Source organism: Nylanderia fulva, unplaced genomic scaffold (genome assembly GCF_048542155.1).
Source record: "Nylanderia fulva isolate GAGA-0341 unplaced genomic scaffold, ASM4854215v1 Scaffold1452, whole genome shotgun sequence".
NCBI lineage: Eukaryota > Metazoa > Arthropoda > Insecta > Hymenoptera > Formicidae > Nylanderia > Nylanderia fulva.
Window position 1 is genome coordinate 1 of NW_028189680.1, and position 14,873 is coordinate 14,873.

General features: G+C 55.7%; 1 pseudogene; it reads right to left on the reverse strand.

Moving 5' to 3' along the window:
• LOC146724167 (large subunit ribosomal RNA) lies at window positions 1-1,792 on the reverse strand (annotated as a pseudogene; the record flags this gene model as incomplete).
• Between the last annotated feature and the right edge of the window lie 13,081 nt (window positions 1,793-14,873).

The window sequence follows — 14,873 nt, forward strand, 5'->3', positions numbered from 1 at the left end:
CCCTTCCGCTAGAATCGGGATCCACACCTGGGATTTCCCCTTACAGCGCACATACACTGCGTATTACGTACGCCAGGACAAGCAGATCCTTCAGACGTAGGGGCCCGTTTACCCGCGCTTGCTTGAAATTTCTTCACGTTGACATTCAGAGCCACTGGGCAGAAATCACATTGCGTCAACACCCGCGAGGGCCATCGCAATGCTTTGTTTTAATTAGACAGTCGGATTCCCCTAGTCCGTGCCAGTTCTGAGCTGAGCGTTGAATGGCGGGCCGAAGAGGACGACCACGACGGCTCGCGCCGCCACGGAAGCCTCGCAGCAAGGAAGATCCGCGGGAGGCCAAGGCACGGACCGAGCTCGGATCCCGGGACCGGGCGCGAGAACGCCGACCGTTCACCTCGCCCAGGCCCCGCACGTCAGCCAGACCCGCTTCCCGACCAAGCCCGACACGCCCGCTCCTCAGAGCCAATCCTTATTTCCGAGTTACGGATCCAATTTGCCGACTTCCCTTACCTACATTAGTCTATCGACTAGAGGATCTTTACCTGGAGACCTGCTGCGGATATGGGTACGAACCGGCGCGAACACCTCCACGTGGCCCTCTCCTGGATTTTCAAGGTCCGAGGGAAGATCCTACAACCGCCGCAACTGCGGTGCTCTTCGCGTTCCAAAACCCTATCTCCCTGCTAGAAGGTTTCTCCAGGGAACTCGAAACGCTTAGTTACAGAAAAGAAAACTCTTCCGCCGGATCTCCCGAAACGGCGTCTCAGGTCATGTTGGGTTTACCCCCCCGACGAACACTCTTACGAGGGGCCCGAATTGTTATGCGGTTCCGCTGTGCCGGGTTCCGAATAGGAACCGGATTCCCTTTCGCCCGACGGGCGTGTGTCTTCGTATTAATATTTATTATTAGTTCTCGACACTCGAGTAATATTGGTACGCCGTCATTGACAATAGGAGTTCTCCTAGGGCTTAGGATCGACTGACTCGTGTGCAAAAGGCTGTTCACACGAAACCCTTCTCCACGTCAGTCCTCCAGGGCCTCGCTGGAGTATTTGCTACTACCACCAAGATCTGCACCGACGGCGGCTCCAGGCAGGGCTCGCGCCCAGACCCTTCTGCGCTTCACCCGTCGCGACCCTCCTACTCGTCAGGGGGCTTCGTGACGACGCGAGAGAAAGACTAACGCCCGCTCCCGGTTGCCGCCCCACTTGCCCGCTGACGGCAGAGTATAGGCTCGACGCTTCAGCGCCATCCATTTTCAGGGCTAGTTGCTTCGGCAGGTGAGTTGTTACAACACTCCTTAGCGGATTCCGACTTCCATGGCACCGTCCTGCTGTCTTAAGCAACCAACGCCTTGTAACGGCGTGTCCGTTACTAACGCCTCGCGGGCCGATCACCCGCCCGTCACTTGAGGCTATGGCGCCTAAGGCGCCCCTAAACACAAAAACATAACTGATACACGGGTCACCCTACCCCAGGGGCGCCCCACTACAACCCCCAGAGGCGCCCCACTACGACGCCGGCATTACCCCCACCACAGCCTCGATGTAGAGTGGGGGAACCGCCGGCAGGGTATATAAGCCGGCTCGACGGATGAGCCGGCACCAGTCCTGTTCCGGACCTCCTAGCCAGGCAACGGGCTTCTCGTTGTTACGCCGGGTTTCCCGGTTTCTGGCCTCCTACCTTTAGTATCGGGCAACGGGTTTCTCGTTGTTACGCCGGGTTTCCGGTTTCCGGTCTCTTCCTGCTACACGCCGGGCAACGGTTTCTCGTTGTTACGCCGGGTTTCCCGGTTTCCGGTCTCTTCCTCTACACGCCGGGCAACGGGTTTCTCGTTGTTACGCCGGGTTTCCCGGTTTCCGGTCTCTTCCTGCTACACGCCGGGTGACGGGTTTCTCGTCATTACGCCGGGTTTCCCGGTTTCCGGTCTCTTCCTGCTACACGCCGGGCAACGGGTTTCTCGTTGTTACGGCCGGGTTTCCCGGTTTCCGGTCTCTTCCTGCTATACACCGGGTGACGGGTTTCTCGTCATTACGCCGGGTTTCCCGTTTCCGGTTTCTTTCTGCTATAGGCTATACGCCTCCGTACACCGTATCTCTAAGTTATACCGGGTAATTTGTAAATCTTTTCCGGACACCGCTACAGGCTATACGCCTCCTTATTTTGTTTATACCGAGTAGTCAAATAAGTTTCACTCTATTTAGGGCTTATGCCAACAAACATTCGTTTATACCGAGTAGTCAATAAGTTTCTCTATTAGGCTTTATGCCAACAATCATTTTGTTTACTTGTTTCTTTTTGAATAACCAAAGCATTGTTAATAGGAATAAGCGAGTCTGAATCTCCCCCTTCCCTCCAGAACTCCTTGAACCGGCGAGCCGACCGCGGCGTCGGGAAAGGTGAAACCTTTACATGCGCCCGAACAGACCTCCATGAGACTCCGACTCGCTTAGCCTATTCAGATGTCCTGCTTGGGTAATCAATTATCAAAATCCGAAAAGCTAGTCTTGCCGTGGCCAAAGACACGGAATCGATAGCCAAGGAACTTAGACGAGGTCCCGCCGACGCCTCCGCCGATTTGTCGGGCAAAACCCAGCGCTATTTCGAAACTCACCTACCTGTGCCCACTATCAACGTCGAAATGGCCACCGGAAGCCCAACCAAAGACGAAGAAGCTACCACCCCAGACACCTGTTGAACCGGCCAGGATAATGGATCAGATCCAGAAATGGGGGTGTGACACTTCGAGGGCAAGGACCCCCCTGGCATTCCTCGAGCGTACGGAAGAGCTGTGCCTGGGCTACAGCTACACCGACGCCCAATGACTGTTAGGGCTACCCGAACTCTTACGGATACAGCCCTGCTGTGGTATCGCAATCATCCGCATACCATAGCCACCAGCTGGGCCGACTTTCCGGACTTTTCGCCATAGCTGTCCGCCAGCTACCCTGCCAAGAGGGGTATGAGATACAGATAAAGGACGATCTGGACGTCAACACGCCTAAAAGATCCTCCAAAGTACGCGCCACCGAGGTCTGACCATGAGTGCCGGCGCGCCCGGGGGAATATTCCAACCTTAACCAACTAGGAACAGTCTTCTAACTAACAACATTGATCCGTAGTACCAATTGTTACATCCGTCGGGCGGCGTGCTCAGCGTCGGGGGATCTGAGTCATCCTAGCCCCCGAATACGAAGAGGCCGACTCGCCGAAGACGGACGACGAAGGACGTGCCGCAAAGCCACGCCCCGGTCGTAGCTTCCGCTGTCTAGCAGTCGGGAGGAATTTGGCTGGAGTTGCAAGCAACGAGGACATACACGCCTGCACTGCCAGCGCCCTCCTAATAAATTCTGCTCGAGATGTTGGGGCAAGACGGGTCCTCACCCGTTACCTGCCACCCCCCGACGGGAAACGGGTGGCGGGCCGAGAGCCGTCGCGCCGTCGTCAAGCCCGACTCGACCTAAAATAACAACCCGAAGACCGCACCTCCGGATCCGATCGCCGGCCACATTGTTGGCCCTCCTCGATTCCGGCTCAGAAATCTCATTTGTAAACGCTGAAACGGCCCGCCGAATCAACCGCACACCGTCTAGCCACGATCTCAAGGCAGCCCAGATACTCCTGGCGACTGGACGCAGTCCCCATTGCCGAGACCATCGAGCAACGGTCGGTTCGCGGAAAATCGTAACGCCACCGCTTCTTCCGTACTACCACAACTAGACAAACGCCGTAATAATAGGCATGACCTCTGGGCGAAATTGGATTCGGAGCTGCGCGCCCGGCCGCCCAGACCTGTCACCGAGACAACAAACCAAAGATGGATCGGAACAGCCATATCAGCCCAGAAACTACCCAGCGAGGCGCTAAGGGCTACAGGCCTTTCCTAAATAAAAACGGAAAAACCTTTTTTCCAAAGTTCGAATCGGTCCGCTGCCAACCGACCAGCCACGCACCACATTCGGCTACCACGGGGCGCCCATTAAACCACGATATCGGCCCCGTAATCCGGCCATGTGCAAGCCGTGACGACCAAGAGGTCCAAAAGATGGAAGCCGGAAGGAGTCAATCGAGCCCTCCACCAGCGCCTGGGAGCTCTCCGATAGTGCTGGCAAAGAAGAAAGACGGTACCTACCGATTTGTATAGACTTCCGCCGATTAAACGCGCCCTCCGAAAGCTGCTACCCGCTGCCTCACCTTGCCGCCACCGTTGGATAAGCTACGAGGCGCACAACTACTTTGTCCACTGTTGGACCTACGCAGCGGGTATTGGCAATGCCACTAAACTCCGGAGAGCCGCCCCGCAACCGCCTTCCACGGTGCCAGGGAGAGGGGCTGATGTCAGTTCGCGTCAAAAAACATGGCCATTCGACTGTGGGGCATTCATTCAACGCCCCTTCCAACGGCTGCTCGACACCGTGCTAGACCCGAAATTAGAGCCGACACGTCCTCTGCTCTTGGAACGACATAGGTGGTCGCATCCCGTCCTTTCGAGGAGCACTAGGCCACTTGGCCGAAGTCTTTTTTTTTTGTCGCCGCCTCCTGACGCCCGACTACCGTCTCAACCCAGAAAGTGGTCACTTCTGCCTCTGCCGCCAGTCTCCGGTACCTCGGACTAAACGGGGGGGGGGTTATCGATCGGCACGGAATCCCGGACGGACCCCATAGGAATTGCGAGCCATTACCAATTGGCCCTGCCCCCACGATCTCCTCCGCATGGTTCGGCAATTTCTGGGGTACGTCATGGTACTAGGCCGATTCCATCGCTGACTTCTCCACTATCGCCGCCCCTCTCACTCGCCCACTAAAAAGAGAAGCGCGCTGGACCTGGCAAAAGAAGAAGCAACCAGCGTTCCGGTAACTAAAACCGGCTTACCACCGCACCTGTCCTCAGCCTGTCCATAATTTTGGCGCGACCATTTCCTACTACAAACCGACTCCCTCGACCCACGGGTTAGGGCCGTATTAACCAACACCTCGCGAAGGAAAGAGCGGATTTATCGCGTACGGCCAGCCGGACCCTCAACGCAGCCGAGAAGAATTATAGCGCTACTACCGAACCTAGAGTGCTTGGCTGTCCGTGTGGGGTATAACGCCGGATGCGGGGTTACCCTACCTCGAGGCTATACCGATTCAACCTGTCGTGACCGACCCACCAAGCTTTAAAGTGTTACAACACATCGAGGCCCGGACGACTAGCCCGCTTATGTTTCGAATTATACAACATGATTTTGACATAATCCATTCCAGTACCGGCGCGGAACACTTAACCGGTGGGGCAGATGCCCTCTCCCTCCTCCCGGAAGCTTGTGGCTGGTGACCCGGCCGAAATGGCCGGTGGTACCACCGTAAACTACCGAATTAACGAGACATCCGAACCGATCACCCGGACTATAAAATCCAGGATCAACGATGTACAGGGCTTACCCACGATCTGACTTCCGGGAAAACACCAGCCGAAGAGGCAATGAAGCGTGCGTGCCTACAGACACCTACCCGCCCGCTTCAGCGAATGCACGACGACCCGGCCGCTGGGCACCTGGGCATTTCCAAAACCATTGGCTCGGGTGGCCCAGCTATATTACTGGCCCGGCATGTTTCCGGGGGAGATTGCCTTAACCGTCCGAGGGTGCGCTAATTGGCGCGGCATAAGGCCAGTCAACGACGACCGGCTGGACGGATGATGGCCACCCCCGTCCGCGCACCATGGGAACAAGCCGCCGGAGACCTGATCGGTCCCCTGCTCGAGCCACTAGCGGCCACCTGGCTAATAAACATACAATACCAGTTCATTAAGTGGATCGAAATGTCCCGCTTAGAAAAGCCACCGCCGTAGCCGTAGCCCGAGCACCACCGACCGCCTGATATACCGCACGGTGTCCGTCGCCCTGGTGTCCGATAACGGAACTCAGTTCGTCGCGCAACGCATTAATGCCTTGCTAGCTTCCTAACTGATACAACATCGGACAATCCCCCGTGTACACTCCCGCAATGCAATCCGGTATAGCAGCGAACCGTACGGTTAAAACCGGTATCAGCAGCCAGGTACGTTAGGCCGGACCAGGCACAAAGACTGGGACAGCGAATCCAACCTCCCCGCCTTCCATTTCGCCATCAACACGCGCCCGACATGAGCCACCGGATACCTCCGGCCTCATCCTTCACGGCCGAGAGCTCGCTACCGCCCACATCCGAGGCATCGCCAGGAACCGCACCAGCACCAGGACAAGCACCCGCCAGACCCAGTTGGAGGACGCCTACAGGTGGTCGCGAATCCACCTTGCCCGGGCTTCCAGCGGCAAGAGAAGTCGTGTCAACCTAGCGAAACGATACTGGCGACCGCAGCTGGGCGAACGCGTCTGGAGCGAACCGCCCCTGTCCACAAGGCCAACGCGTTCCACGCCAAGCTGGCCCCGAAAGTACAGCGGACCGATGACTGTCCGAGGATCGTATCCCCGTAATCGTTGACCTCAGGACGCCCGAGACGATGGCCCGCCACAATCCATGTGCCAGGACCTCAAGGCAGCGCATCCGAGGCAGAGACGAGAAACTCATATGGGCGTATGACCGGGCCACCGCCGTGATTTCTCCAGCGCCATACCGCCCCCCACTCGGAAAGTTTCCTAGGCCACCTCCCCTAAGGACTGTGGGAACCGGATAACGGTTCGAACCGATTCGGCCGACCACTTGCGATCCCGCCGTCCTAGAGAGTGTAGTGTAACGGCGTGGTCCGTTACTTAACGCCTCGCGGGCCGATCACCCGCCCCCACTTGAAGCTAATGGCGCCTAAGGCAGCCCCTAAACACAAAAGGCATAACTGATACCCGGGTCACCCTACCCACGGCGCCCCACTACCACCCCCAAGGCGCCACTACACGCCGCATTACCCCCACCACATCCTCGATGTCGAGTGGGGAACCGCCGGCAGGGGTAATACGCCGGCTCGACGGATGAGCCCGCACCAGTCTGTTCCGGACCTCCTCGCCAGGCACACGGGCTTCTCGTTGTTACGCCGGGTTTCCCGTTTCTGGCCTCCTATCCTTTAGTATCTGGGGCAACGGTTTCTCGTTGTTACGCCGGGTTTCCGGTTGTCCGGTCTCTTCCTGCTAACACTCCGGGCCACGGTTTCTCGTCGTTACGCGGGTTTCCCGGTTTCCGGTCTCTTCTGCACACGCGGGCAACGGGTTTCTCGTTGTTACCCGGGTTTTCCCGGTTTTTCCCCGGTCTCTCCTGCTACACAACTCTCGGGGGACGGGTTTCTCGTCATTACCCGGTTTTCCTCCCGGTTCCGGTCTCTTCCTGCTACACGCCGGGCAACGGGTTTCTCGTTGGTTACGCCGGTTGTCCCGGTTTATCTGGCTCTCCTACCTTAGTATCGGGCAACGGGTTTTCTCGTTGTACGGCCGGTTTCCCGGTTTCCGGTCTCTTCCTGCTCACACGCCGGGCAACGGGTTGCTCGTTGTTACGGCGGGTTCCCGTTTCCGGTTCTCTTCCTGCTACAAACAACAAAAAAAAAGCCCGGGCAACGGGTTTCTCTTGTTACATCCGGGTTTCCCAGGTTTCCGGTCTCTTCTTCTGCTAACACGCCGGGGTGACGGGTTTCTCGTCTTAACGCGGGTTTCCGGTTTCGCTGTCCGTGTCTTTCCTGCTACACTCCGGGCAAACGGGTTTTCTCGTTGTTACGACTACGCCGGGTTTCCTTCCCGGTTCCGGTCTCTTTCCTCCTGCTATACACCGGGTGAGACGGGTTTATCGTCATTACCCGGGTTTCCCGGTTTCCGGTTTTTCTTTCTGCTATAGCCTATCGCCTCCTCACTCACACCCGTATCTCTAATTTATAACCGGTAATTTGTAAATCTTTTCGGACACCGCTACAGGCTATACTCCTCCTGATTTTGTTTATATAACGAGTTAGTCAATAAGTTTCTCTATTAGGGTTTATGCCAACAACTTTCGTTTATAACGAATATCAATACGTTCTCTATTTAGGGCTTTTATGCCAACCACATTTCGTGTAACCGGTATCAATAGTTTCTCTATTTACTTTATGCCAACATCATTTGTTGACTTGTTTCTTTTTGATAAACCAAAGCATTGTTAATAAGAAATAGCGAGTCTGAATCTCCCCCTTCCTCCCCGAATCCTGGAAAATCGGCGAGCCGACCCGGGGCGTTGGAAGGTAATTTTTAAAAAATTTTTTGGGGGTTTTCCCCCCTTTAGGTCATTGGGGGCCCCTTTTAAATTTCGCGTTTGGTTCATCCCACAGCCCCTTTTTCTGCTTACCAAAAGGGCCCCCATTTGGCCCTGACCAAATGCTCGGGCTTATAATTCAAAAAGCCAAGTCCCCCCTTTTTTAAAAATTTTTAAAAATAGGTTGAGGTCGGGGGGCCCCCCCAAGGGCCTCAAATCATTCGCTTTACCAGGGGAGACCCCCGGGCGTTTCCGGGGAACGGCCGAGTGCCAGCATCCTGAGGGAAACTTGGAGGGAACCACTACTGGGGGGGTTCGTTCCCCCTTTTTGGGCCCCTATACCCATTTTTCCGCCCCGGATCGTTTCACGTCAGAATCGCACGGACCCCCAGGGGGGTTTCCCCCCTGATTTCGCCTGACCAGCATATTTTCCCATTTTGGGGGGCCCCCAAGGGGGGTGCTCGGGTCGCCTCTTCTCGGGGATAAAAGGGGGAAACCCCCGGGAAAGTGGGGGGGCCCCCCTCGCGACGCGGCCCATCCTCCCTGGGGTAAAACGGCCGGGCCAAAAGGGGGTTTTTTCGTGTGAACCTTCACTTTCATTACCTTTTAGGTCCCCCGCCCAAACCCCCCAAAATAATCGCTACATTTAAAACCCCCTTGGCCCGTGTTTCAAGAGGGGTCCTAAGAGCCCCAAAAACGTAGCGTCCCCCCCCCGGGGTATGGCCCCCCGCGAGCCCGGGGGGAAACGTTCGCGGCCTGCCCAAGGGATGTACCGTACTGAAAAACCCGGGGCCAAACCGGGACGGCGCAAAGGGCCCGGGAACCTCCGAGTCCGGGGCGCGCGCTTGCGACGGTCTCGCGCACCGAATATGCGGCCTGCCCCCTTTTGCGCTCCCCGCCGACCCGGGGCCGGCGACCGGGGTTTGTCGCGTGTTTTTTAAAACCGGCGACGCGACAGACCCGCCCCCGGGGGGCCCTAAAACCGCACCCAGCGGGTCGCGTTTTTTCCTTTTGGGGGGGAAGTGCACGACAAAAAAAGGGCCCGGGGAAACCCAGGGGGGCTTTCCCGCGCGCAAGCCGAAAGGGGTTTCCCCGGGACTCGCCGACCGACGCAAAACCGGGGCCCCCCTTCGAATTTTCCCCGTTCGATTTTTTTGGGTTTTTTTTTAGGTTTACCCCCTGAAGGGGGTTTACGTACCTTAACTCCTCTTCAAAGTTCTTTTAAATTTTCCCCCTTCGGACTTTTCGCTATCGGTCTCGGGGTCTTAAATTTTCCCTTTTGTGGGTTTCCCCCCACTTAGAGAAAAACCCCTAACCCAAACCCCCCAAAGGGGGAGATCCCCCCCAGCGCGAAACCGGGCGCTGGCCCCCCTCTAAGGAAAGGGGGCCCCTTTTAAAAGGAATTTTGGGCGCACGCGGCACCTCGGAAAAGGACCCCTCCAAAACCCCCCCCATTTTCCCCGCGGCGGAACCGCGGGTTTTGGGGGCGGGCTTTTCCCCCTTTTTGCTCGCCCCCTACAAAGGGAAAAACCTGGTTAGTTTTTTTTCCTTTTCCCCCTTTAATATTTTAAAAACAGGGGTAATCTCCCCTGCTCTGAGGTCGCCTAGTGATTTTTTTGAGCCGTTTGCCTCCCCCGCGCTCTTTGGTTTTCTCTCCCTATAATAAATTTAATAAGGGAGAAGAGAGAGCGTCAACAGAGAGCAGCACGGCCACCAAACCCGCGAGAAGGCAATCGCCGGGGGGCTAACCGAAAAAACACACTCCTTTTGGGGTAAGGGGGACGATAAAAAGGGGGGGTTTTGAGATTCCGGCTCTCCCTTCCTTTTATAACAAATTGGGGGCGGAATCGTTCGCCCACACGCGCGGCGCGCCCGGCCCCCCCTTTTTTTTTTTTAAAAAAATTTCGTGGAAAATGGGGGAGGGGGGGGCTCGCATTTTAAAAACCCCTTTTCCCCTAAGGGGAAAGGGGTTACAAAGCTTCCTCCCCCGGATGCGACCCCCGAAATTTCCCAAAAACCGTTATGTGGGGCGGGGGGGCGCCTCGGTGAACCGCGACGTATCGCCCCCGAGAGAGCGGCAACAGAGTGCGAGACTTTCCCGGTTTAGTCTTGTATGTACGGGGAAAGGGGGTTTAGACAACGTTTCCTCTTTCGGGGGACAACACGCACGCGCCCCTCAGGGAAAACGGGGCCATCCCCGTCCTGCCCCCTTTTTTTTTTTGGGCCTTTGTTTCTCCCCCCTTTGGCCCCGCTCTTACTCCACCCCCTTTTCCCCTCGGCTCCCCCGCGTACACACACACCTTTTGGGTACACAAAAACACGCTCCCCCTTTTTAAATTTCCCCGCATTCCTGGGCGCTTCGCCCGTTTACCCCTTTTTGCGCTTTTTTCCCCCTCTTATTATTATTATTTTTTTGGGTGTGTCTTTTTAAAAGACCCGGGGTTTTAAAAACCCCGGGGGGGCCGGGGCGGCGCGGCACAGACCCTCGGGCGAACGTCAACGCGCTCGTCGCCCTTGGAACGTTGCAAGGCACAGGCGACGCGCGGCCATTTTCGGGGGCCCCGTCGTGGCCTGCGCGCTTTTGGGGCGAAAACATTTTTGGGGGGGTCCCAAAAAACACCCTGCCAGGGGGGCCCGGGTTTTTTTGGATCCGTGGACCGCAATGTCTTCAAATTTTTTCGTTTTTCTGGGGTCCGCATTCACATTTTGACCCCCGAAATTAGCGGGCGTTCTTAAACGCCCCCCGACCCCAAGTGTCCACCGTTCGGGTAATCTTCGAAATTTTTGCTTCGCGAAAAAACGCGCTTCTCTTTCCCAACCTCGGGTCTCTTCTCCGGACGAAGAGAGAAATAATCGTGGTGGTTTTTCTCACCTTTTCCCCGCGCCCCAAAAAGCCCGCGGCCCGGGCCCCCCGCCCCCCCCCGGGGGAAAAGGGTACGGCACAAAAAGAGTTTTTTTTTCCCTCGTTGGGGCGTCCCCCCCGGGGGGGAAAAACCCGGGGCGGAAGCTTTTGAAGAAACCGCGGACCGACCCCTTTTCCCGTTGGTCGAAATATCATCGTCCCTTCTTGTGTTATATTTTTTTAAAAATTTTTTGGGGGGCCCTCTCGCTCCCCGGCCCGGTCGCAAAAACCGGGGTGTTCTGGGAAACGTTTACCGCTGCCCCGCAAAGGGGGGGGGCCCGCGTCACAAACCCCCGGGGGGTACTGCACCACGCTTGCGGGGGCATTTTTTAAAACCCCCGGGGTCGCGCTCAACCCAAATCGACCCTCGTGTGTTGTGGCCGGAGAATGGCCCACACAAAGGGTTTGGACGCAAGCGTCTCGCTCCGAATCGTCTCAAACCCCCGCCGGCGCGCTCTTCTTGCCGACTACTTTCGGTCGGGGGCGCGACGGGGCCCCGGTCTTTAAAAAAAAACAAAACCCCCAAAAAATTCCCCCAATCCGTTATTTTCTTTTTCTCTGAAGCCCTTTTAAACCTCCATTCCTCGCCGACTGCTCGAGGCCTCCTCCCAAAAAGGACTCTCAAACCAGAGCAGGACCCCGGAACGTTTAAATCCTTCCCCAGGTTCACCTAGGGAAAACCCCGGGTTCCCGACTTTTACTTCCCCTAAATGATCATTTTTTGGGTCATCTTCCCGCAAAATCGGCAAGCCGAGACATTGCCGCCACCACCCCAAAACCCCTCATAAATCATTAAAACGGATAGGCGAGGGGGGGTGTGTAAAAAGGGCGGGGGCAAAACAACGATTTTTATTTTCGTTTTCGGGGAAAATTTCCCCTTTTTAGGGGGAAAAATTTGCAACCCCCAAAACCCTCCAAGGAGGTTCGGGGGTTCCCGGGTTTTTTTTGGGCCGGGGGAAAAACCCCCGCTGATTCCCCTTTGTGTACGCGCGTGGGGGCCCCGAACTCAAAGGGGGAATCCGACCTTTTTTTTTCTCAACTCGTGCGGCTAGAAGCCCCCCCGTCCCTTAAAAAAATTTGTTTTTACGTTGGTAGAAAAACCCCCCCCACCGAACCCGGGGGGGCCCTTTTGCGATACCATAAGGGCCTTTTTTTAGCGGGGAACCCCCCTTCGTTATCGAATTAACCAACAATCGTTTCCCCCAAAATAAGAAGGGGGCCCTGCACCACCACCCCCCCCAAACAAAAAAAGCATCAATCTTCAACCCTTTTCCCGGGGTCGGGGCCCCTGGGGGGTTTCCCGTTTTTGAGTAAAATTTAAAGCCGCGGGGTCCACCCCCTTGGTGGTCCCCTTTTTTCCCTAAATTTCCCTTTTAAAATTTTAAAGTTTTTAAACCCTATTTTCCCCCCAAACCCCCAAAACTTTGGTTTCCCGGAAGCTGCCCGCCGATCCGGGGGAATTTTGGGGATCGCAGCGGGCATGTTTAGGGGTTAAAACTAGGGGGGATTGACGTTTCAAACCTCAAAATTTTGTTCTTGATTAAAAAACTTTTTTTGGGAAATTTTTTTTCTTCTGTCCGTCTTCCCGACATCCCAGAATTTCACCTTAAACCTCCCCCAAAACAATCCCCCCCCTCTGTCCCTTTAATCATTACCTCGGGTTCCAAAACCAACAAAAAGAACCGGGGCCCTTTTTCCTTTTTCCTGGGACCAGTTTTTAAGCGAGGTACCTTTTTTAAAAACACCAATTTTTTTTAAAAAAACGTACCGGCCCGACTCAAACCTCAGAAAAAAGCACCGCGACGGGATATTTTTGGGGCCCCCCCGCGAGGCTAACCCACCGGGAGGGCTCCCCCCATCACCCGTTAAACACCGCGAGCGGTGAACCGACGGGGTGCGACACAGATTCAAAAAAAAGGGGGTTTTAAACCCCAAAAAATTTATATACGCATTGGGGGCCCGGAATTTTCCCCCCGGGGGTGCTGGCCCCCCCTTGCCCTCCAATGGGTCCTCGTTAAAGGGGGTTTAAATTACCATTCCGTTAGGGGCCTCGGGTGATCCCGTATCGTTTTTTTTTGTATACCCCCCCCCGGGCCCGGGGTGGGGGATTTGCGGGGCCCCGCTGCCTTCCTTGGATGTGGTAGCCGTTTCTCAGGGTCCCCCTCCGGAAACGAAAACCCGATTCCCCCCTTACCCGTTCAAAACCCTGGGGTTGGGGGAGAACCTACCACAAAATTTTAAGCGACTTTGAAAAAGCGTCGCCGGTGCTAGAACCGTTGGGGACAGCCAAATTATTTAGTCAAAACCCAAAAAAAAAGGGGGGACAACGGCGAGCCCCCGCCACCCATTTTGGTTTTTTTTTAATAAAAGCGTCCCTTTTCCCCCCCTGGTGGGGCTCTGTTTTGGGATTATTTCTCTAAAATTACCCATTATCCAAGTAATGTGGGTAAATCTAATAAAACCCCCAAAAAATTTAAAAGAGCCATTCCGGTTTCACCTTAATTTTTGGGGGGCACAGACATGCCCTGGGTTTTAAATTTGAGACAAACAAACACTGGCAAAGGGTCAACCAGGAGCTTTGTGTTTTCGGGGTTCCGCAGGGGGGAAAATTTTCCCAACCCCCAAAACCCGTCGCTAGCTTTTTTTCGCCCCCCGCGCGCGTTTTTTTTCCCAAACCCCCGCCGCGCGACACCTCTATGTTTCCTTTTTTTTCCGCCGGCTTCTCGCCGGGGGGGGACACTCCTGTGTTTAACCCTATTTTTGTAAAGCGTACAGAGAACACGGAGCGAAGGGGGAAAACCCCCCCCCCCCCGCCCCCTCTCCTCTTCTTCCTCCTCCTCTCCGTTCAAAAAACACAAGATCAAAATACTCGGTTCTTTTTCCCCAAATGTTATGATGCGGTCCCGAGAGACCCCGCGATTCACCCTGCCCCTTTGATCGGGGCGATGGCGAGCTTAACGTCGAGGACTGTTTTTCTGGTTCGTACGCGTTTAAAAACCCCCCCGACCCAATAAATTTCGCTAAAGGGGTACAACGAGCGGGGAAAAGCCCCCTCTTCCCCCCAACTCGTATCCGTGGAGTGTCCCGGTAAAACGCGACGATTCCGTGCTCGTACGAAAAAGAGGGAACCGCGCGGGGGAAAAACGCTCGAGGCGGGGGCGCCACTAAAAGCCATTCGGTTTTTGCGACCCCGACCGTGGCATGCCCGGCCGTAATAAATAATGTGCTTAATTTTCCGCGTCGGCACGAACGAGAAGACCCACCGTAATCCCCGGCGAAGAGGAAAACGAGACGGGCCAGAGTCGAACTACGTTCTCGCGAGACCCCCAACCCCCAACTGAGAAACTTTGGGGGGGCGCGTTCTCGACGATCTTAAAATTTTTTTATATTTGTGGTTCCAAAAACAAACTTTTATATAAATGTTTTCTCCCTTCGAGTCGCGACTCGACAAAAACCTTCTCGACCCGTTCGGGCATCTTCGTTGTCAAAATCGGAAACGCGACCGTACAATATTAATCTCTCCTACCTCTTATAGTACCCAAACCCAACCGGGCCCGCGGTCGGGACGGTACGGAGAGCGGTCGAAACACGCCGGGTGGCCCCAGAACTCGGAAATACGTTTACGACTCGCCGGGTCGCTCACCGTTCGACCGCCGAGCGCGACGTATTCTTATAAATCCCACCGGGGGGCCAGGGGGTCGGGACGCCGTCCCACCACGGCCCTATGCAAGCCGAGCGCCGAAAGGCCGTTTTTAAACGAGACATTTTCGCGGAGAAAAAC